This window comes from Triturus cristatus, chromosome 7 (assembly GCF_964204655.1).
Source record: "Triturus cristatus chromosome 7, aTriCri1.1, whole genome shotgun sequence".
Lineage (NCBI taxonomy): Eukaryota > Metazoa > Chordata > Amphibia > Caudata > Salamandridae > Triturus > Triturus cristatus.
In genome coordinates, this window is record NC_140590.1 from 1,647,065,638 (window position 1) to 1,647,089,258 (window position 23,621).

General features: G+C 42.9%; 1 protein-coding gene across 2 annotated transcripts in view; it reads right to left on the reverse strand.

Moving 5' to 3' along the window:
• COL20A1 (collagen type XX alpha 1 chain) overlaps positions 1–23,621 on the reverse strand; it is a 537,383-nt gene that overhangs the window by 111,349 nt on the left and 402,413 nt on the right. The window lies entirely within an intron of this gene.

Sequence of the window (23,621 nt, forward strand, 5' to 3'; positions counted from 1 at the left end):
GATTTCCTGAATTGTAGGCCTACCTTTGTGGTCAAAGCAATAATAAAGAAATTTGAGGGATATCAAGGAGAATATTGAAGAGCGGTACGCCACGATGAGCATGGGTTGCCATGGCCAGACTCAACGTACTCTGCGTGTCATGATGGAGACACTAATGTGTTAATGTTTATGGAACTCAATGCTGATAGCAGGCTGTAGAGGTGGAACACAATCCTGTAGAGAGTGACTAACTGGATAATTGGCTTAGACAGCTTGAAACCAAAGTGAATCAAAGAGTTCATTTCATAAAGCCCTTATTTGTTGACATTGTTTTTCTTTCTTGGTGAAGCGTGAGATATCAATTTACTTACTCTGATGCTTGCTAAAATAAAATTATTCGCCATTAGGGGACACTGCAGAATTTGAGAAACCCTCAACCGCCAAGCCCTCAAAGCAATTAGAAGTAACTGACAACCATACACAAACTGCATGAAATAAATCGATAGAGGCACATTTCTACTTACAAATGAGCTATAAAGATTAGCTGGCTGTCGAAGAGGGAGGAGGCCACTTGAAAGGTGAGATGATGCAAGCAATGTCTAGGTGCAAAAATTATAGTCTTTCAAAGGCCCATGCATCAGAGGGTATGTCAATGTTTTTACTGCGATAATGACTCGTTTATGGATAAAATGGCTTATTTAAAGAGAACAATGAGATTTTTGCAAAGTGAATGACATGTTTACCGAACCAAGAATGCACTATTTCTAGAAGGAATGTGCTGTTTACAAGGAGAGTATGCTGCCTTACGGCTAGAGCAGTCGACCTCGAAACCAGGGAACCAGGTTCGAGTCTCGGCAACGACGCTCAACATCCTGTTATTCTGGGCATAACACTTAATCTCCCTGTGCCTAATAAAAACAAGCATTTGCTATGCAATAGATCTCGCCTTTGGGTCCTTATAAGTTTTTAGCTATGCAGCACATTATCCTGGGTGCTACAACAGCCAGTGTTCTTTAACATGAAGGTTTTTTATTGTTGCAGTTTTATATAGCGCAAACTAGACTTGCAGGTTTTGGAGCACTTAACACGAGCCCCAATTACATTACATAAGGACACCTAGGCATATTGTCAAACTGCATTGAGAAGTACTTATTTAAAAGTGTTATTTTTGTATAACTGGCTGGTAAGAGCGCATTACATTGATCCAAGGGTGGGCTGTGGGGAAATAGCACTTCCTTTCAGTAAAACATTAAACCAAACACTGATAGAAACAAGCATTGAAAATGCAATAGGTCTTGCCTTTGATTAAGTTAAAGCCATTTGCTTTGCTAATGGTATTCTATAGCAAAGCAAATGGCTTTAACTTAATCAAAGGCAAGACCTATTGCATTTTTAATGCTTGTTGGTAGGGAGATTAAGTGATTTGCCCAGAATCACGGGATGTTGAGCCAACGCCAATGCTTGATCCTTGTTCCCCAACTCTGGCCGTTAGACCACAACCTCAAATTCTGGGAGTTCAGACTAGATTAATTTCAGCAGAAACAAATCGGCATCTTAAAACAATGTAAGAGTGGGGAACATGAAGTTATCCGGTGACCTTAAATACAAAGTGCTCCGTTTTGGCCGCCCAGCCTTAGATTGTCTCAAGCGCATATTTAGCTTTACCGCTGCCTTCGATTGACTCTGACCGGCAGGCATTACTAATCAATCAATCAATCAATAAGGACTGTGGTAATCTAACTAATACAAGAAACAAACCAGCAAACGCTCGCCTCTGTGGCTGGCTGGAGGGGACAACTCGTCCTCCGAGGGAACACTTCTTACAACGTTGGGGTGGCCATGCTGCACTATGAGAACCATGCACTACTTGAAAGAGCCAGCCAGCTGGAAAGGCCACGTCACCCTCAGGGGGGTGTTTACAGACGACAGCCCCTTGATGTTTTCCCCACTGTCCGGGAAGAAAAGCCTTTTTTCAGTGGCCATTTGGCCCCTCAGGCTAGCCGCAGTCAGCGCGAGATCTCTTACCCCATCCCCCCGGGGCGATATCTAGTCCTGGATAAAGTTGGGTATTCACGAGGGCTCACTCGCCTGGTCATCCTTGGTTTCTGGCTAGTTTTCATTCCACCTCATATCTATTTTTCTAAACACCCTGCACTTTAAGTGACCTTTGCTCACTCACTCTAGAAGTTCTAGAGAAAAACACTTTCCCAACAACAGATTATTTGTTAAAGAGTCATAGAGCCGCAGATTCCAGCCATGATACCCTGTGTTGCCCGTAATTTTGGTACATAATGCCCCCACCTGAAGCTGCACTCTGTCTTGACGTTTGTGCAGGCACAGGCCCCCGACTCGACTCTGCACAGTGCGCTGACCGTCACTTAGTTTACAGGCTGTTCTCGTCTGTGTTAAATTGTTAACACGGTCACTGTCTATCCATATACGTAAAACACTCCAAAGTAAAAAAAAAACACAAAGGTGTTTGGGGACGGCCCTTTGACTTTGATTTCAAAAGTATGTATTTGTTTAGGCCTAGATTGCTCCCCAGAGCAGATGTGTAATACGATCTGAACTCTGTTCCTAGATGCGTGTCCTCCGTCGAAATCCACGCTTAAGATTCTCTGTGGCTAAAAATACACAATTAAGACTGTTCACTCGTTTAATTGATTGCTTTTAGTATAAAAGTATAGTATTGCTTTCTATAACTTACTACAAAGTCCATTTTGAAGTCATAATCCTTTCGGACTCTGGTGTAAGAACTGTGAATACCACGTGACTCAATGGCATCAGTGTTTTCATGTCTTCGGTTCCCATTCAGCAGCCCAGTGCATTTTTTTGTTGTTGCATATTTATATAGCGCGAACTCGACCCGGAGGTATTGGAGCGCTTTACATGAGCACCAGTTGCATTACACAAGGACACACTCCTTTTTGGTAGGGAGATTAAGTGATTTGCCCAGAATCACGGGACGTCGAGCCAACGCCGAGTGGGGAACATGAAGTTATCCGGTGACCTTAAATACAAAGTGCCCCGTTTTGGCCGCCCAGCCTTAGGTTGTCTCAAGCGCATATTTAGATTTACCGTTGCCTTCGATTGACTCTGACCGGCAGGCATTACTAATCAATCAAATGCTCGATAAGGACTGTGGTAAGCTAACTAATACAAGAAACAAACCAGCAAACGCTCGCCTCTGTTGTTGGTCGGAGGGGATACCTCGTCCTCCGAGGGAACACTTCTTACAACGTCGGGGGTAGCCATGCTGCACTATGAGAACCATGCACTACTCGAAAGAGCCAGCCAGCTGGAAAGGCCACATCACCCGCAGGGGGGTGTTTACAGAAGACTTCCCCTTGATGTTTCCCCCACTGTCCGGGAAGAAAAGTATTTTTTCAGGTAGGGTAACAATTTCCTAACATGTTATCACACCTTTATCCTTTCCCTTAATCCGCTGGGAAAGTTACTTTGTTTAATTAAAAAAAGGGGAGAGAAATTAAAGTTTCTCTTGCAGGACAACGCAATCATTTATTTTATAACTTTAACACTGAGCAGGGGGGAACGGGGGAGGGATCTATAATACAGGAAGGCACCTTTACATCTCATTCCTTATTTCAGTTTGGAAAGGAAACGTTACAGAGATATGACTTTTGCAGAATCAGTGAGTGAGAACCAAATGCGCAAAAAAGCAAAAGTGAAGCCGTGGGCTTTCGCGCCTCACTGCACCGCAATTTCCGAATGACCGGGGTGAAAGTCGCCGAGGACGCCCAGGATGGAGTTTGCTGAGCGTGCCTGTCCTCGACAGAGACTTTTCTCTTTTGGAGCCATCCCACTTGGACGGACTGCCCTGCTGGCGTAAAAGGTTTATTATCTTCTTTATGGGGCCATCTGTTTCGCCCCATAAAGAAGATAAGAAACCTTTTACGCCAGCAGGAAGTCAGACGAGCCAGTCCAACTGGGACGGCTCTAAAAGAGAAAAGTGTACATCACTGGAAGCTCTTTTCCAATGGCTGGCCACCGTTTAGCATAAACGGTGACGCCAGCCAATGGAAAAGAGGGGCGGGGCTTAAACCCAGCTTGTGAAAGCTACCCAAAAATATAAAATATCGCCAGCGAGACTGCACATGTCTGCGCAGCCTACGCTAGCCGAGACCTAAAAAAGGGAAAAATGCCTCAAACTTCTTTCTATTTTACTTGTATTCCTGTCCAAGCACGGATTACAAACTTTCAAAATCAGTGCAGGTCTTAAAAATCAAACAAGAGCTGGCCCCGAATACAACAAAGTGCCATTACCAGACTGCGGAAAGAAACTGTATTTATGTTTTTTTGGGAAAAAGCTGATATATCTTACTCTTTCTAAAATGAACAGCAGTTCAGAACAGCATGTAAAGTACCAGCACACTGGGGGTCATAGTAAAGTTGTGGCACATCTGAACATCCTAACAGAGAAGCCCTCCCAGTTGCAGCACTCTGGTAACAGTGTGAGGGAGCAGTACCCGGGGACAGCGAAGATATGCAGCACCTTGAGAGTAACGTCCAATGGCAGCGCCACAGGGGCAGCATAAAGTAGGCGAAGCGCTATGGAACAATCTAAAATAACGCAGCAGCACCTTGGGATAGTGAAAGCTAGCCGTCCCCATGGCACTGCATGAAGTTGCTTCTCTCTGAAGGCAGCTTACCTTAGCAGCATCCTGGAAGTAGCGTAAACTAACAACAATCTGGTAGCAGCAAAGAGATGCACTACAGTTGGAAAAGATTATAGTAGAAGCAGCCTGGGAGCAGTGAAAAGCAGCAGCAACTTGGGAGACTCAACCCCGGTTGCCCAGCTCCAAAGTTGGCAGCTCAGGCCGTATGCCACACCATCTCCCTAATGAAATACAATTATTAAAATTAAGAAAATCGTATCGAAAAGCATATGATCAAGTTACATCTGAGCAGGTCTCTGCTGCTGCACAGTAAGTTGAGCTTCTTATGCATGCATCTTTGGTTGTGAGGCGCAAGATCCTTTGTCAGTCGGCCACAGTGAGTTGGCAGAAGGAGACTAAGATGGCAGAATTCCTTGGCGATGGACAAGCTCACTGCAAGGTGGCGCAACAGTAGCTGTCAAGGGACACCCTCCATCAGTCCCTGCTCTTTTTGACCCAACAGCACTGTGCTGTTTTGTTTTTAGCGGTACCTGCATGGGTTTGAAAAGTCCCAGCATGCAGATAGTTGTGTGGAGATCGAGGGCTGGCTGAAGTGGTCATGCGTGACACAAGGCCCTTTGGCAGCTGTGCACTCTTGTGCCAGACTTTACATCATCCACGTCCACCCAGCGTTGGGTAATGTTGCCCTGTCTGATGTCCAATTTCACGAGCAGGGGAGCGAGCAGGGGAGCCTTGCCCTGCCAAATTCTCTGCTCTTGGAGGTGTGGGGGATGGGAGGTTGAACGACAGTAATGCACCCCCGTCTTTTACATAATTTTTTTGAGAAGCCCTGCAAAATCGTGAAACAGCTGCTCAGTGGATCTAGTCTTTCTTAAAAACTTTGGAAGGATAACAGGCTGATGCAGTCAATCGTGACGACAAAGCTATTGCACTGTACATGGAGCACTGCAGAAGGGGCTTGAACCTGCTAAGCTGTGCGGTCAGCTATGATAAGATGCAGCCCTACTGCCTGTTGTTTCTCTTTTGAACGGGGAAGAGGGAGCAGCTTAAGTGACCCACAGAGGGGGCAGGGGTGCAGGCACTGCCCAAGATGACAGCGCTCTCCTTCCTACTAACGTAGAACCTCAGAAGTGAACTCTCCCTCTGCCCGTCTCACATCTGCAGAACAGCGTCAGAGGTTCCCCGGGGGTGATCGTGAAATGTGTGGCCTCTCCAGCACGACAGGCAAGAGTTGATGCTGTGTGGCAGGACCAGGAAGGGGTGAAGAAACACAAGGGCGGGGAGATAAACGTGGACGAAACAGAGGAGTAGGGAAATTAAAGGGGCGAGAGGGAGCAGAGAACCACAGGCACAAGAGAGAGCGATACGGATGTGGGCTTCAAGGAAATACACAGCCTCATGGAGCGCGAGGGTTAACATTAAAAAACAAGCATTTGCAATGCAATAGGACTCGCATTTACGCAAGACCAATTGCATTGCAGCACGGACAATGGGAGAGGTGGGGGAAGCACGGACACGCGAGTGCGGGTGGGGGGTGGAGGGAGGAGGAGAAGGGGGCGAGAAGGCTCGGACAAAGTAGCACTGACAGCCTGAATGTACTGTGTAACACTCGAAGTAAAGGGGCCAGTAGTAGTGGTAGGGTACAAATTATGACATGCCTTAATAAGGAAGGACTAACAAGCCTCATAATCAATCAGACGGCAGTTTTTATGAAAGACAATGACACGAGTCAATTAAAAACATGGGCGGAGAGTGGGTGGAGCTTCCACGGAGCTTCCACTCCATACTGCATTACTTCATGCCTCGCAAAGTGCGCAGCGCATGCGCGCTGCCGCTATAGGCTCGACCTAATGAATGTGTCCATCTGTAATGAAACTGGTGCTCATGTAAAGCGCTCTGATACCTGATATCCTCGGGTCTAGTTTGCGCTACATAAAACTTGGAAAAAAAAGAAAAGAATAACTGTTTACAAAGAAAATGACATGTTCAGACGTGTTTACAAAGAGACTGACGTAGTAACCCAGAGAATGACAATATTAAGGTAATACGCTTTTCACAGAGAATACAAAGTTAGCAGCGAGAATGACTTGTGTACAGAGCAAGAGTATGTTCATAGAGCGCTTGACATGTTTGCATAGAAAATAATGTTTTATGAAAGAGGCATTAGAAACTACATTTGGCAAAAAAACACATAACTTTTTGTGATATCAAATTTTAAAGTCATTTCTTGCAAATCAAAGAAGCCCCTTCAGGAACATGTATAAAACATACCTAAAGATTTTAAGCCCTGGTGATTTTTATCGCTAGTATGTAGCAGAGACGCCTTTCATTTTATTTGTTCACCTACATAAAACAAGCATTTTTAATGCAACAGGTCTCGCATTTACACGAGTTTCAGCTATTGGTATTGTAAATGACAATGCCTTTTATTTATGTTTTGGATTTTGAAACATAAATAAAACGCATTGTCATTTACAATGCAAATAGCTTAAACTCGCGTAAATGCGAGACCTATTGCATTGCAAATGCTTGTTCTGTTCCTGGGTGGTCTGCAGAGTCCCTCTTTCGCCAGGCTACGTCATCCATACCAGACCATCTTTTATACAAGTGATGAGACCCTTTGCTGCAACTTATTCTAGAGACCCTTATGGAATCCTCTCTGTAAGCACTAATGAGCTTCCTTACTTGAATCAGAATTACCGCTCTAGATTTGTAACCTCACATAAGGCCTCTAAAAATGCTGAAATTGCAACCAACCAGCAAATTCCCCCAAAGGTCTGTCCTGTAAAGAACATTATTGTTCAGAAAGATAATAAGTAATGGACAAGGCCAAGTGTGGCTTTGTCCTGGGTGCCAGTCTTTGGGCTGGAGTGGGAAGCTGTGGTTTTTTGTTTGTTTTGTTTTTCCAGGATAATATTGTAAGTGTGAGGAAAGTAAGGATCTTCACTGTGGTAGCCACATAACTGTGTTGAATACTTAATTTCAATGTGCTCTGTCGTCATCTTCACAACTGATTTGACTCCTGTGACTGGAATAAAGGACCGTCTTTTCATCGTGTCTCTGGAACCTCGAACACGCTGTTTGGTAGCGCATTGCCTCGTGATGGTTTATCACTGGGGTTAAACTGTACCACAACTGAAGATAAGAGGCACACGAAGCAGGGGTAGGACAAACGGTGAAGGAGTGGAGACAGATGCCAGTGGGGGAAAGGCAGGAAGAGCAAGAGAAGAGGAAGTGAAACCAATGAGGAAAGGAGCTTGGGGAGAAGACAGGCCCGTGATGGAAGACAGAGGACACCCATGAGAGAAGCGGACCAGCGAGGAGAGACTCCAAGACACTGACCATCTAGGGCAGAATGCTGGCTTCACTGAACCTTCCACTGCTGACGTCATTCGAAATTCAAGCCAGCAAGATAACAGATTGGTAAAATACATAGAATCTACCTTGTATACGTGTTTTTACGTGCATGCGTACAAGTAGCCAAGAACAGGTTCGTCATAGTGATATCCCCGTTGTTAAATAAATAAAAAAAGTTTTCCTCCGGTCATTGTTCACAATTGAACGTGGTATATAATCACACGCAGACAAGACATCTCCGCAGACACCGACCATCTAGGGCAGAATGCTGGCTCCACTGAACCTTCCACTGCTGACCTCATTCGAAATTCAAGCCAGCGAGATAACAGGTTGGTCAAGGGCACACCAAATTTTCAGCCTTCACACAATGGAAGAAGGAGGGGCCCGACGGGAGAGGGAGGGAAAGCGAAAACACGACGCCATGCGCGCGTGCACATCTCTTGTCCATACGCGTGCACATTTTGTCCACCCGTACGCTTGCACTTGGAATCCGTATTGATTCCAAAAGGCCCTCGCTTGGCGATGTCTTAATATTTTGTGCCATTCTAAAGCATACTACCGAAGAGAACATGAATTATTGTTCAAGAACAAACCGCCCACAAAGCCCTGGAGCATTGGTTTTGGCAAATAAATAAATAAAGCAATATTGATTTTACTTCGTTTTATCACAGTGAGGTGTTTGTTAACCCCTTCAGCGTGGCGAGGATTACCGCGCTGTGCTGAAGGGTTCGTGCGCGGGCGGGGCCATGACGGAGCGGTTCCATCATCCGCACAGCGCAACCGATGCGCATGACGGAACCGCTCCGTCATGCGCATCGAAGGGGTTAAAGATGAGCACCATAGGCCCGCTAGAATCTCATCATAAAAATAGACGAGTGTCCAAATATTAACAGGTCCGCCTACCTTTTAGCCTTCCTTCTGATATCTTGAGTGACCTGAGGACAATACATGTTGATCGAAAGCTATGTTGTTTGCAACTATATCACAATAGTAGTTAATAATACTTTCTAAAAGGTAACGCAGGTAAAACATAATTGTAAAGTTTTCCTCATGCCTCTGGTATCAAGAAATTGCAGAGATTTCTGGATAATTTTGCATATGCTTTTATGACGGCAAAAAACAAATATGTGACGTTACAACGCATGCCATTACATCGCATGCCGATGCAACACAAAACTTTACCACGGCTTTCTGTCGGGGGAGCGCTGGAAGTTGGAATAGATTAATTTTCTAGTCCAACTCCAGTGTGTGCAACAGTAGGGAAGGTGTTGGAGTTAAATCCAACACCTTCTACCCACTGCTGCACACCTTTTGCGTTGCACCTGCATGCAATGTAATCGCATGCGTTGTAACGGTTGCGTTAAAAAGGCTGTTTCCCACAAAAACATGTCAAGGTGTTTGTGTACACCTTTGCGCTCATCAATTTTGGGGGAAGAGCCTTTGACTTCATTTTCTGATGTGATTCACAAGGCGTTACAATGAGTGTTATTAGTAAGTGTCATTGCCAACAGTAGAGCACTTTGTACATTGTAGTTTCAGACTTGCATTCACAAAGTCACTAGCACTGACTTTACTAATGCAAAGGCCTTTGAGGAGCAGAAGTCTGTTGCAGTAGAAGGTTGTAGAGCAAAGAAAAAGCCCCATTGGAGCCCTCTTTATCTTGGTGGAATGAACCGGGTGACCGGCTACTTACACTACGTGTTCAACACTCACCCCCTCCCTATAATGCCACTGTTCCTTTTCTCCTTTGCTTTAACTGAAGGGCCCTATCCTAAAACACACTGTGGTTCACTCTAGGAGATGGAGCGACCACTCCTCAGGCTGCAGGGAGTGATCCTACCTGGCAGCAGATTCCTTGTGTCGCTCTAGGTAGACACTCAGGCTAGAATTCCCACCTACCTCTTGAGTGTAGTCTTAAGCACAAATAGACCAGTCTGGGCAGAAGGGTGATGGACAAGTAGGCTGATGGAGTCTAAGAGTGACACCCCAAAATGCAGACTTACTAATTTGTTCTATATTCCTTAAGATAAAATAAATGCAGGCCATCCTGTCATAAGGTGCGGTGGTAGAGCATCACTGCTCCAGAGACTCGTACAGCACAGTCATGGGAAGGAACTTTAAATAAGCTCTCACGGGGTAACACAAGCTGCAGAGCCACAGGAGGAGCAGAGTTCAGATAAGCAGTGCCACCTCCGCTGCTCCTCTAGCCTTTCCATATGTCAGGAGCCTCTTAGTTGTGCTCTAACCTGGAATCTGTAGGGGGCGCCTTGAAGACCACCTCCCACCTGGGATGGAGGGCGGGAGAGTCAACTGACCCTGAAGGAATAGTGAAGTGGAGGACATAAGATATAAGATGCGTGCCCATGAGGTGAGTCTTGGTGCATGTACAGGCTTCTCCAACAGGTAGCTCGTGAGCTACTGGTAGCTCTCCAGCTACCTGTAAGTAACTCTCATGTGCAAACGGACTAAAAAATTCGATGCTTTTGCTATTTAATTAATATAAGTATACCAAAATTGAAAAGTGTATATTAGAAATGAAAATATTTCTATTTCCGGAACCTATTTGTTGATGTCTGGGTAAAATTAGCTGAATTTCCAAATATATTTAAGGGTGATATTTGACTGATAAATCATGTGACTTTATGGAGATTTATTAATAATGTTATTACTCCAGCTATGGCCACTATGTTACCCATGTAAGTCATTCTAAATTAGCAAATCCTTTTATATTTACATTAATGGTGACTACTCTACCTGATGCATGGATGTGATCACTGCTGATAAACTTGAATAGGCTGGAACATTTACTTGATGCCTACAAGGCCATAGTAAATGATGTAAAAGTGCACCCAAGGCATGGAAAGTTAAATGCCAGTTGTAGACTCCAGCACCTATCGTGCCATCCACTAGAGTGGCAGTGAAAACAAGGCCTGAGGCCTACCCTGTATAACCTGACAGCAGCAGCTCGAACCCCGCTGCATAGACCTGTCAAAGTCCCTCTTTTGAAATATGTCACTCTGAAGTGCACCTTGCTGCCCACAAAGTAGTTTGCATTATATTAAGAGTGTTTCAAGTGTAGCATTAGAAAAGGCATATTCCCCCAGTGACTAGCCCCCAATCGACACTGTCGCTGGTCAGTCTGGAACTGGAACACAGGGCACCTAAAAATATAGATTACATACTTTAATCTATAACTTTTGACCTGAACCAGCTACAGACAAATTTCAAAGACCTTTTTTTCTATTTAATAAAAATCAAATCTCAAGGGCATAGAGAAGCACTCCAACAATGCCAGATTAAGCAGAGGTGCTTGGGACAGATTAAATTGTTTTACAGCCCTCCTTAACTTTCATCTCTGGCTTACAGATCATTGCAAGGCAGAAGGAAAGATCTATAAATTACAGTGGTATAAAGTGGGATGGGGAAGGGGTGGAGGAGTTCAAAAAAGCTTGAAGTGGTGACAGAATGGCAGAGAAATGTTTTGAATATAAAGAAAAAATATGTTAGAGGCAAGTACAATGAAATAACTTGAAAGAAGGAAAGAAAAGAGAATGGAAAGAAGGACAGAAGGACAGAAAGGGAAAAAGAATGGGAGGGTGAAGAAAACAAAGAAAGTTGGAAAAAGGGGTAGCAGGAAGAAATACAAATGGGAACAAAGGAAGAAAATAGAATGAAAAATTGGAAAGAAGAAATGAGAGACGGATGAAAGGTCAGCGGAAAGAAAATAAAGAGTTAGCAAATAGAAGGAATTCAAGAAGAGAGAGAGATGAGAAAAGGGGAAAAGGAAGGACAGAAGATGCTAAAAAGAAAGGAAGAAACAAGAATGTGAGCATGGAACTAAGGAAAGGAAAGAAGGAATGCAGGAACAAAAATTAAACATTATTATAAAGAAGGACAAAGCTCGAAAGACGTGAAAGAAAGATGGACAGAACTAAAGAAAGATGGAATAACAGAATGAGAGGAGAATGAGAAGTGGGGAAATAAATAAATAGAAAGTAGGAAAGACAGATGGAGAGACAAACGGAAAGAATAAATCAAAGAAAGTAAATGCTGGTAAATGTGCCTTTTTTTCCACATTCTTTTCAAATCATGCTGTAAAAGGCATCATTCTAAGCTTTTCCCTCTGAGCAACAATGCCCACTGTCTCCTTATTAAAGAAAAAGAGCTGGGATCGCTCATTTTGTTTGGAAATATCATTCCATGTGGCTCAAAGTGAGTGTTATTATTATTTTTTTGCTACTCCCCTGAATCTAATGGTAAAGCCAGATCTTTATTAAATATACTGGACGTATTTAGAACGTTACACTTACCCTGCCTGAAGATGCTGAATGATAATTTGCATTAGCTCTCCAGCAACTGGACAGCTTTTACTTGGCCTAAATTAGGTGTTAAAGAGATGTGAAAACTGCTCCAAGAGCAGAGACAATAGCCTGGAAGTGGGGAGGTGTTATCGCTCCCAGGTACCAGTTGTGGAGGGCCAGGAACTTAATTTACTTGAAAGGAGCCCTGGCATAAGTAAATGTTAAATGACATATGTAAAGGCCTCCGCCATTGTCCCTAGACAGGCTCGCACAATATCCAATGGGAGAACATCTACCCCAAAAAACTGTTTTTATTGACCACAAAAGAGGAAGACTGTTCATTATCCTGGTTATACCTCTGGGCACACAAGTTCTTCACATGAGGAGAAGGGTTTCCCCATATTGGATTTTGAGAGTGAATGGGACAGTTGTATTGTTTGCAGTAGGGCAAAAAGGAACTGCTGAAAAATGGGTAGAGTTGCCCCCAGGAGCTTTTACCCCATTGGCTAGGGAGTGCACAGGAGTCACCCCCACCCACTAGCTGGAGCTAAGCAAGAATGTGGCACTCCAAGGAATGTCCACATAGCACGCTCTGGACATGCAGAAGATCAAAACAGGACTGAACCTCATGCCTCTGACAAGAGGAGCCCTGAAGGTCTGGACCAGCTCTATGTTGTATCTAGGATAGAGAAATGGACTCCAACAGTCAGTTGGCTGTTTGGCTACAGGGACTCAACAAGGTGCAAGAGGCCTTTTCCTGGAAGTACCCAGCTGACCAGTAGCAACTGGACCTAGACTGGACTTTACTGTGGGCCACTACATGATACCCTGAGAGTTTCTAAGTGCCCTCCCCTGAGGTTCTAGGGGCCTTAGAACTGTACCCCTGTAGATGGTTGGGCAGAAGAAAAACATTTCATCAAAAGATTCAGGGGGACCGGTGGGAAAAAGTATCTGACTAGCAGTTCCATGATGTAAGAGCGAATTTCAGCTTCGTTCCGGTCAAGGCTCCAAGCAGCTCTGAAAAATCAACAAAGTCATTATCTGTGTTGGAGGTAAAACTATATCTCTGCTAGGAATCTCCAAAGCATCCGTAATCATGACCATCCTGCTTCAAGTATCCGGCCTTTGTGTTCCACAGCGGCAACTACAATTTAATCTGCAGCTCACTCACAGATAATTTTTCTTATCAAAATTGACAAAGTCCATTTCAGTGTTCGGACTTAGAAACATTTGTTAACTTTTTGACTTCCAGGCTTTCACCGGGATCAATCATTGTTATGCCCAACTATGGCTCCATTGCATAATGTCTCAAATCGTGCCTAGGTCCTGGTCTACCACTTCCATAGACTATCATTGGCACTTTGTAATATTTCACTTAAATCTTTAAAAATTAATATCTCTGGTTTCCCCTTTTATCTTATTGGTTGTAGTTTACTCATAAAGGTTTTTCTCTTAATTTTATAATTGCTTGTGGAATTTTCTCATGTTTTGTGTGACTTTTTCTACTGTGTTCACACTACTAAATATTTTATACATTGCATCTGATTTAAGCCTGACTGCTCTGTGTAATGTTACCAGGGATTGAGCACAGGTTTATTTTATTTACTTGGTGTAACATACAGTAGGTCGAGACCTTATCCTTTGAGGTAGACACTTGCCCACCCTAAATAATAATCTACTTTCCTACAGAGTTAATAAAAGAAAATCCACACACAAGGGAATGATATTTTTGTATACAATATTCGGATAAACAAGCTTAGCATGCAGTCTTAGCATTCAAGGTTCCCTTCAAGCCTTGTAACCCTCTTGCACAGTTTGGGGTCATTGTCATGATACCACCAGTTTAAGACCCCCTGAAACTGCATGCTTAGGGCCTGATTACGTGTTTGGCGGTGCGGAAGTGGGGCGGTTCACCACTTCCAGTTCCCGTACTGCCAAACCCGAACGCTGGCCACCCGCCAGATTATGATCCAAATCGTTGTCTGGCGGGCGGGCAGTGTGGTAGTCCTACGGCAGTGCAGTAAAAAAGCTAAACGAACCTATATTTCTGCCCCGCCGTGGGACTGCCACAATACGTTTCAGCACGGCATGGATTGTAAAGTCCATGCCATGATAGATCTGGGGGGGCGCTTGCATTCAGGGGGGCACAACATGGGCCCCCCTGCATGCACCTACTTGCATGGAGGGTCCCTCTGGGCCCCATTTGTTTCTCCACCGTCAGCTTGTACATGGCGGAATCTCTAAATATGCATGGCGGTGCTGCAGCAGCACCGGCAGCATATTCTGAGCCCCTGACTGCATGCCACCACCTGGTGGTTGCAGTGGTCAAATGGCGGTCCAACTGCCAACCTTATAATACGGTGGTTGGACCGTTGGTATGGTGGAGGCTTGACCACCACCGCCATGTCTCCATGAGTCTGGCAGTCGATGGACCGCCAGACTCGTAATACGGCCCTTAGTCTTTAGTCTATGCTATTAAAGCGAGGTGGAACCACACTGTCAGTAGACATTAGTTGGGTAGCTTGCTATGTACAATGGTGCTAAGTATAAGCCAGAGGTGTTCAATGTACTTCAGGGATCACTGGCTGCATGCCAAATGTTGATGGTATATACATAGGACAAATGTACATGCAATCTGGGGCTTATCTTGCACTAAAATAAGTACAGATCCCCAAAATGTATCGGAGGACTCTATGTGAGCAGGGGGGGGAGGCAGGCCTTACAGCAGCTTTAATGCCACTTTCTCCTGGAGGCTCTTATCATCTCTCGAGGCTGCCTGCCCAATAGCTGCATAGTCAGCCTAACTGTGAGCAGCAAGCATGCGAGCGAGGAGAGACAGTAATCCTCTTCTTTTTCCATTGTGAATCATGGTAATAGAAAAAGGACAGCCAACACAATGAAATGGAAATGGTATTAGCTGTCCATCTTCTATTTTGATGCCCTTTGAAAATAAAAAGACTTATTTTCTGCCCCGTCCTTTATGTTCCATTTAGTGATGCAATATTCCAAGGCAAGGCACAATATATTCAGTCACCAAGAACCATCTTGAAGAGCTCATCTGTGGACCATGGGTAATTGTGATATACGGTTAGGTAAGATGATGGGGTCTACAGTTGGTTTCTTGTGATAGGCTTTTGGGAGCCCAGGCAGACGTATGATGCCTCAACACGTGACTAGTTTACAACAACAACGTCTTTTCAATGGGCAGACACTGATTATCTGATGGTCCTTCAATTACTGATGACTTTTCCTCTATAAGAAAATATTTGTATCGGTGCAAGTTTAACGCAAACCTAGACTCTAGGGAGCACTAAACACACACGAGAGTGTATGAGAAGCTATAATCGTAGAAGGGGGCAGAAGACAGGTATTCTAACATATTGAAGGGTAAAGCTCCTTTATGAGGTAAGTCTTCAGTTTCCTTCTGATTTGCAGGAGGGTTGGAGCAGTGCTTATGTCATTTAGGATGTTGATTTAGATCCTGGATGTGTACATGTCTTTTTTATTTACTTCTTACAATCTTTTTGTCTCCATTATGGTGATGTCCTTGAACCCGCAATTAAAGTTTTCTTATTTTTTTACTTTCAGCTTATTATTGAAGAGTTTCTCATTTTTTTCCCTTACTGGCGGAGAATCAACCGCTCTTTGCATTACCTATAGAAAGCCAATTAGAACAACAGAACACAGGAACCTTTCACAAAGGTGATCCCAGTGCTGCTGTGGGTCCCTGACACAGAGTCTTGTGTATTTTCTTTTAATTAGAGGACATTTAGCAACATGTTCTCATGATGTTCCTATAGAAACAAGACATACTGTGTGCAAAAATGATCGCCCACGCTGCTAGTCATCATAGAAGAACAAATATAATATTCTTCACCCAATACCATATTGTTGTTCGGGGCAGTGCTTAATTTGCCACGGCCCTCATCAGGAGACCACTGCAGGTTGCACCACAGATTGTCACTGTCATCGCTGCCGATGGCAGTAGCTACTCAACTCTTAACCATCACACTGCTACAAGCTTGGCAATTCATACTGTTTGAGGAGCCCAATGTTATAAGAATAGCGTGGGTGGCAGGTATTAGTTGTTTCCAAGGTATATTGAATTAGTAAACAACTGTTGTTCTGCTCATCTTTAAATTACAAAAAACAGCACCACCATGTGGCAGCTGTCACGTGCCGGTAATGAAGTGCCGGTGCCGATACCGGCACCCACCGATTCAAATTAAGCAGTGGTTCGGGTGAGTCTTGCATACTATAGGATAGATCACCAAAGGCATGTAAGCGTACTCTTGTAGAACTCTTGAATGCTTTTGAGAGGATTCCAAGATATGACAGATCTTACCTATTCATCTTCAGGTTTTATCTCTCCTTCGTGAAGCTCAGCTGATTATCGCCTGTACTAGAGGATCAGTGAAAATTGTTGTACACAATAGACTACATGATATAAAAAAGATGCTACCCCTCTTTGCAGGTTCAATACCGGAGCACTACCCACCCCTGGCGAAGCTGCGTTTAGATGAGGCCTCCACTACAAACACATGCCAGTAAAGTTTAGGAACCATCGGTGCTCACATTCACTCTGGGTGACTTTCAACACAGATTTCAATGAATGAACATATAGAAAACATCCAGATACCCAATGGGTGACATCCATAAGCAGACAGAGAGGTAAAGCTAGATGGAAGAAGTGACGAGCCAGATGTTTACCTGATTTAGGAAGAGTAAGTGATTGGTTGCGATCCAGAAAGCAAACGGGTGAAAGTTCTACAATATTGTGGTGAAAAAAGAACAAATTGCCATCAAGGTTAGAATAGCGAAATTTAGGACCCAGAAGAAGTTTTAGAGGAACAACAGAGCCTTCCCATTCGAAGAATTTGACAAAAACGAATTGAAGAAAGGAAAAGATAATGACTGAATTAGGACATTGGCAAACACAGAGGACCTTGAAGGCACATGCCATTGACTGACTATGGGGTACCTAATGGAGCTTGGCGATATCGAAAGCAGACATGCCAACACAAACAATGTCACATTGTTTCACAAGATGTTGGCTCCCTTCACACGGTCATCCAGCAAGGAGCTGATATCATATGGTGAAACACAAGGTGGCCTGGAAACCCCTAATTATCGTGGGTTTCTAGCTCTGCTTGCTTGAACTGAACAGCTACAGCGATTAGTGGATTTATATGTCTCCATGATATCAGCTGTTGAATGAGATTCTTTTTTTCCGTTTTGGTGGAGGAGGAAAGAGGAGGGCAGAAGTGCCTGAAAGCGATGCTCAGCAGAAGGTGCTACCCTCCAAGGTTCAGCCCCCTCCCTGCATAAGTCTGAGAAAGATATAGAAACATGGGGAGGCACGCTCAAGGTGAGTCTACCACATTATTCTGAATAATTTGGAACCTGTGAAAAATGGATTTGGGAATGCCAAAATACAGATAATTGCCTCAGTGCCAATCCCATAGAAAAAGCACCTACACCACAGTTTTTCTAGAGTTGAGAGTAAGAATCGCAGCAATCTTTCAAGGGATTTCAAAAAGCAATAAACGGGTGGAGGAGACTCTATTCAACTCGGGGAATCAGAGAGAACTAAATCAGAAAGGTGTTCAAAGATTTTCACCTTTCAGATAAGAATTGGAGAGTCCCCAAATTCATAAGGACACCAAGTTGAAGAACAGTCTCCAGGCACACAAGACAAAAGGAGCACCTTTATCTTCGCTGAGTTCAACGGTAGTGAGTTTTTCTGCATCCGCCAGGACACCTACTTGGTAATCGCGCGCTTTATAAAACACCATAACATAACATAACATAACATGGATGTATTCAGGAAGGAAAAAGTACTTCGGGGTTGCTAAATCCCCATCCAACTGGATGATGACCTTTGTATGCCTCTTCTTGTCAAGAGAGGAAAGTTAATTGAAAAGAACAAAAGAGAGGAGTCAAATATAATATATATATATATATATATATATATCCTCCGTTATAGTTAGTTCGGATAACTATAACTCGCACGCCCGCAATCCACTGCTCATGACGTCACATATTACATCACTCATGACTTGGTCAGTGGCATCACTCATGACATCAGTGATGACATCATCCTTGTGATAGAGTGGCAGTCGCGCGAGTTATAGTTATCTGAACTAACTTTAACGGGGGAATTTCATTGGTTTTTTACGAGTGAAATGTTCACCTAACTATAACATGTGTGAAACCTATGGTTTTTTAAGTGAATTTGCAAGGTTTTTTAAATGCTAATTCCTAACTATAACGTGTGTGAAACCTATGGTTTTTTCAGTGAATTTGTATGGTTTTTTAAATGCTAAGTTATGTATGTATTATTATATTTTTTATATATTTATTTTACAATAAACTACGTATTAAAAAGTAAATTTTTTTTTTTTAGGGTTTTTCACCGTGCGCAACCGTGCGCGCACCCTGCGATTTTTGAAAAAAATGTAAATGTTTTTTTCTGCCTTCGGGGTCCTTCAGGGACCCCCTGACAAAGGCTAGGGGGTCAGGAACTCTCTACCCTGCCCCCTTTTCACGTTCGCCACCTTCCTTTTTCACTCTCGCACTTAAAACAAACAAAATAGCGGCCGACACTTCCTGATTTCGACCGATTCGAACGTTGGCTGACATTTAACCACCAATCAGAATTACGCTCGCGCACGTTAGTGTGCGCGCACGGTGCGCGCACGGTGCGCGCACGGTGCGCGGCTATAGATATTTATGTGCTTTTAACTCAATTTTCTCAGGAACTACTGAACAGATTGACTCCATATATGCAAAAGGCAATTCCCTGACCTGAGGACTACCTCTTTGCCAAATTTCAAGTAATTCTGTTCAGCCGTTCGGGCTGTACCTTCGACTAAAGGTCCTACGGGAAAATGCATGGGGAAAACGCGTTTTGGGACCCCCCTTTTTTCTCGGCCCCCGCTTGACGACCCCCCCCCCCCTGAGACTTTCAGGGTAGGAGCTGAGCGGAGCGCCCCATAAGTTTTGAAAATTTCGCGAAGATTCGTCAACCGGCGCCAAAGTTATTCAAAATAGAATTTTGAGATTTCCTATGGAAACACGGTCCTGACTATAACTATGTACTGGCGACCGCCAGCAGATAAAAATACATATATATATACACACAAACACACTATATATAGATATACATATATTTATATATGTATATATAATATATGTGTATATATATATGTGTATATATTATCTACTGGCGGTCGCCAGTAGATAGTTATAGTTAGGACCGTGTTTCCATAGGAAATCTCAAAATTCTATTTTGAATAACTTTGGCGCCGGTTGACGAATCTTCGCAAAATTTTCAAAACTAATGGGGCGCTCCGCTCAGCTCCTACGCTGAAAGTCTCGGGGGGGATTCGTCGAGCGGGGGCCGAGAAAAAAGGGGGGTCCCAAAACGCGTTTTTCCCATGAATTTTCCCATAGGACCTTTAGTCGAAGGTACAGCCCGAACGGCTGAACAGAATTACTTGAAATTTGGCAGAGAGGTAGTCCTCAGGTCAGGGAAGTGCCTTTTGCATATATGGAGTCAATCTGTTCAGTATTTCCAGAAAAAATTGCATTTAAAAGCACATACATATCTATAGCCGCACACCGTGCGCGCACCGTGCGCGCACCCTAACGTGCACGAGCGTAATTCTGATTGGTTGTTACATGTCAGTCAACGTTCGAATCGGTCGAAATCAGGAAGTGTCGGCCGCCATTTTGTTTGTTTTCAGTGCGGGAGTGGAAAAGGAAGGTGGCGAACGTGAAAAGGGGGCAGGGCAGGGTAGAGAGTTCCTGACTCCCTAGCCTTTGTCAGGGGGCCCGTGAAGGACCCCGAAGGCAGAAAAAAACATTTAATTTTTTTTTTTTAAATCGCGGGGGTGCGCGCACTGTGTGCGCACCGTGCGCGCACGGTGAAAAACCATTAAAAAAATAATAATTTTAATACGTAGTTTATTGAAAAATAAATATATAAAAAAATAATAATACATACATAACTTAGCATTTAAAAAAACGTACAAATTCACTGAAAAAACCATAGGTTTCACACACGTTATAGTTAGGAATTAGCATTTAAAAAACCGTGCAAATTCACTTAAAAAACCATAGGTTTCACACATGTTATAGTTAGGTGGATATTTCACTCATAAAAAAACAATGAAATTCCCCCGTTGTAGTTACTTCAGATAACTATAACTCGCGCGACCGCCACTCTATCACAAGGATGATGTCATCAGTGATGTCAAGAGTGATGCCACTGACCATGTCATGAGTGATGTAATATGTGACGTCATGAGCAGAGGATTGCGGGCGCGCGAGTAATAGTTATCTGAAGTAACTATAATGGGGGAATTTCATTGGTTCTTTACGAGTGAAATATCCACCTAACTATAACATGTGTGAAACCTAAGGTTTTTTAAGTGAATATATATATGGCTGGTGGGAGGAGCATGTCCTCAGGCAAACACACTATGGTATTTACAACAAACATGTGGCACTTTGGTTGCGTTTTATAGATGATGTTTTTATTTTATGGCGTGGTGATCTTGCCAGTGCAACTGAATTTGTTACTTCCATCAATATCAATCAGGAGAATCTCAAGTTCACTTCATCTATTAGTAAGTGTGAAGCTGAATTTTTAGATGTTAAAGTGTTTATACACCACAATCACTTGGCCACTAAACTCTTTCGGAAAAGCACTCCTGGAAACAATATTCTTCATGCCAGCAGTGCGCATCCTAGACACATCATTGATAATATTCCATTTGGGGAATTATTGAGACTTAAGCGGATTTGTAGTGAAGCGAGTGATCTCGAAATGTGTACAAAGGAGGCACTGGAAAGGTTCCGACAGAGGGGGTATAGGGAATCAGTCTTGAGGGAAGCAGTTCTTAAAACAGAAGCCAGAACTCGGGAATCACTATTTTCATTTACATCTAATACATCTTTAGATAGTGAGTCCACTAACATCAGCCAATCCCCCAGGCTCATTACAACCTATAGCAAACAGGCAAGGCAAATCAGATCTATTATTCAAGAACGTTGGCCAATTTTGAAAACTGATTTAGTCTTAAAACCCAGATTACCGGATAGGCCAACGATAACTTACTGGAAGGGGCCCTCTTTAAAAACGCTTGTTTGTCATGATTTTCCTGAGCTTCAAAAACAAGAGGAGTGGTTGAAATCCCGGCCGGGATTTAAACGCTGTACCACATGCAGAGCGTGCAAATTTGGAAAAAACACCACCCAGTATTGCACACCATTTAGCCCTGATCCGCTTAATATACATGGATCTTTTAATTGCAAAACTGAATTTGCTGTCTATATATTAACGTGTACCTGTGATCTTAGATATGTAGGGAGTACCCGGCAACCAGTACATGTTAGAATTCTTCAGCACTTACGTGCTATTGTAAATAATGATGCGTCTTATCCGGTGGCAAGGCATTTTAAAGTTTGTCATAACAATAATTTGCAATGCCTTAGTTATTTTGTTATCGCCTCGGTTCCAAAAACTAAGAGAGGGGGTGACCGGGATAAAATGCTCAGAAGATTAGAGTCTGAATTCATTTTAAAATTAGACAGCAGATTTCCCAATGGGCTAAATACAACGGAGGATCTGCATGTGTTTCTTTAAGACATGTCAAATTTTGGGTCAGATTTATTTTAGAGTGTATTGCCATGACCGCTTTCGCGTAAAAATAACATATCATGTAAAAATGATATTATGAATTTCCATTTGTTCCTCTTTTTCTTTTATTTTACATTTTATCTTTTCCTATGTGTGCTTAATCGCACAAATTAGGGATACACAAAAAAATGTTTTTTCACTTTTTTGTATTTGACATAGATTCAGTGATGTGTCTGACCAGATTTAGAAATCAATATCAACATTAAATTCAATTATAGTGTTTGTGTTTATAAGATTTTAAAATTCAAACATTTCAAGTGCTTCACACATTATATTCTGTGTTCTGATAACATATATTATACTTTCAGGTATATGAGACAAATTTTAGTACAACATGTATGGTTAGGCATAAAATTAGCATAATTTGCACAATTTTCTTCCTGTGTTTACATATTTGCGTAATTTGCACATTTTGATATGATGAATTTTAATCTGATATATTTGCACTTTATTGCGTTATTTGCACAGTCAATTGAACATTGATACCATCATGTTATACATTTTTAGAACATTTGCATTATATGCATAAGAACTTTGTTTTGATACCAATTGAGCACTTGATGAATGTCTTATGGTATTTTGGATTTAAACCTGTTATTTAATTATTTACATACATTTAAGTTTGAAATGTATATGTTTGGAAAACAGACTAATGTAATTCTGAATAGTGTGTCTTCACTTTTTAAAAGTCACATGGTGTAAAAAAATAGTGAAAAAAATGTAACCAATGAAATACCTTATAGTATTTAAGGGGCACATTTTATCCAACTGACTGTCTGTGAGCAAGGGCGGATGCCCGAAACGCGTCAGATTGGTGAAACTCGGCTGATAATAAATTAACAACATTTGTGCCTTACCTGGATTTGCGTGGTTTCCATTCTTCGTTTCTACGGATTTTTGGGAGATTACAAATGTGTGATATATATATATATATATATATATATATATATATATATATATATATATATATATATATATATATATTACCTACTGGCGGTCGCCAGTAGGTAGTTATAGTTAGGACCACGTTTCCATAGGAAATCCGCAACATTCTATTTTGAATAACTTTTGCGCCGGTTGACGAATCATCGCGAATTTTTCAAAATAGGTGGGGCGCTACGCTCCGCTCCTACCCTGAAAGTCTCAGGGGTATTCGTCAAGCGGGGGCTGAGATAAAAGGGGGGTCCCAAAACGCGTTTTTCCCATGCATTTTTCCATAGGACCTTTAGACACAGCTACAGCCCGAACGGCTGAACAGAATTACTTGAAATTTGGCAGAGAGGTAGTCCTCAGGTCAAGGAAGTGCCTTTTGTAGGTTTGGTGTAAATCTGTTCAGTAGATTCTGAGAAAATAGCCTTTAAATCAATATATATATCTGAGCCAGCTTACGGTGCGCTTACGGTGCGCTTACCGTACGCGTACGGTGACGTGCGCGAGCGCGATTCTGATTGGCTCTTAGATCTTAGTAAACATTCGAATCGGCCGAAACCAGGAAGCCGCGGCCGCCATTTTCTCTCTCGCACTCTGTGTGGGGCAGCATAAATGAAGCCCAAAAATGGGTAAAGGGGCAGTATATTGAGATAATAATTACCCAGCAGTGATATACGGGCCCCCAAACAACCCCCAAGGCTTTTTTTTAAA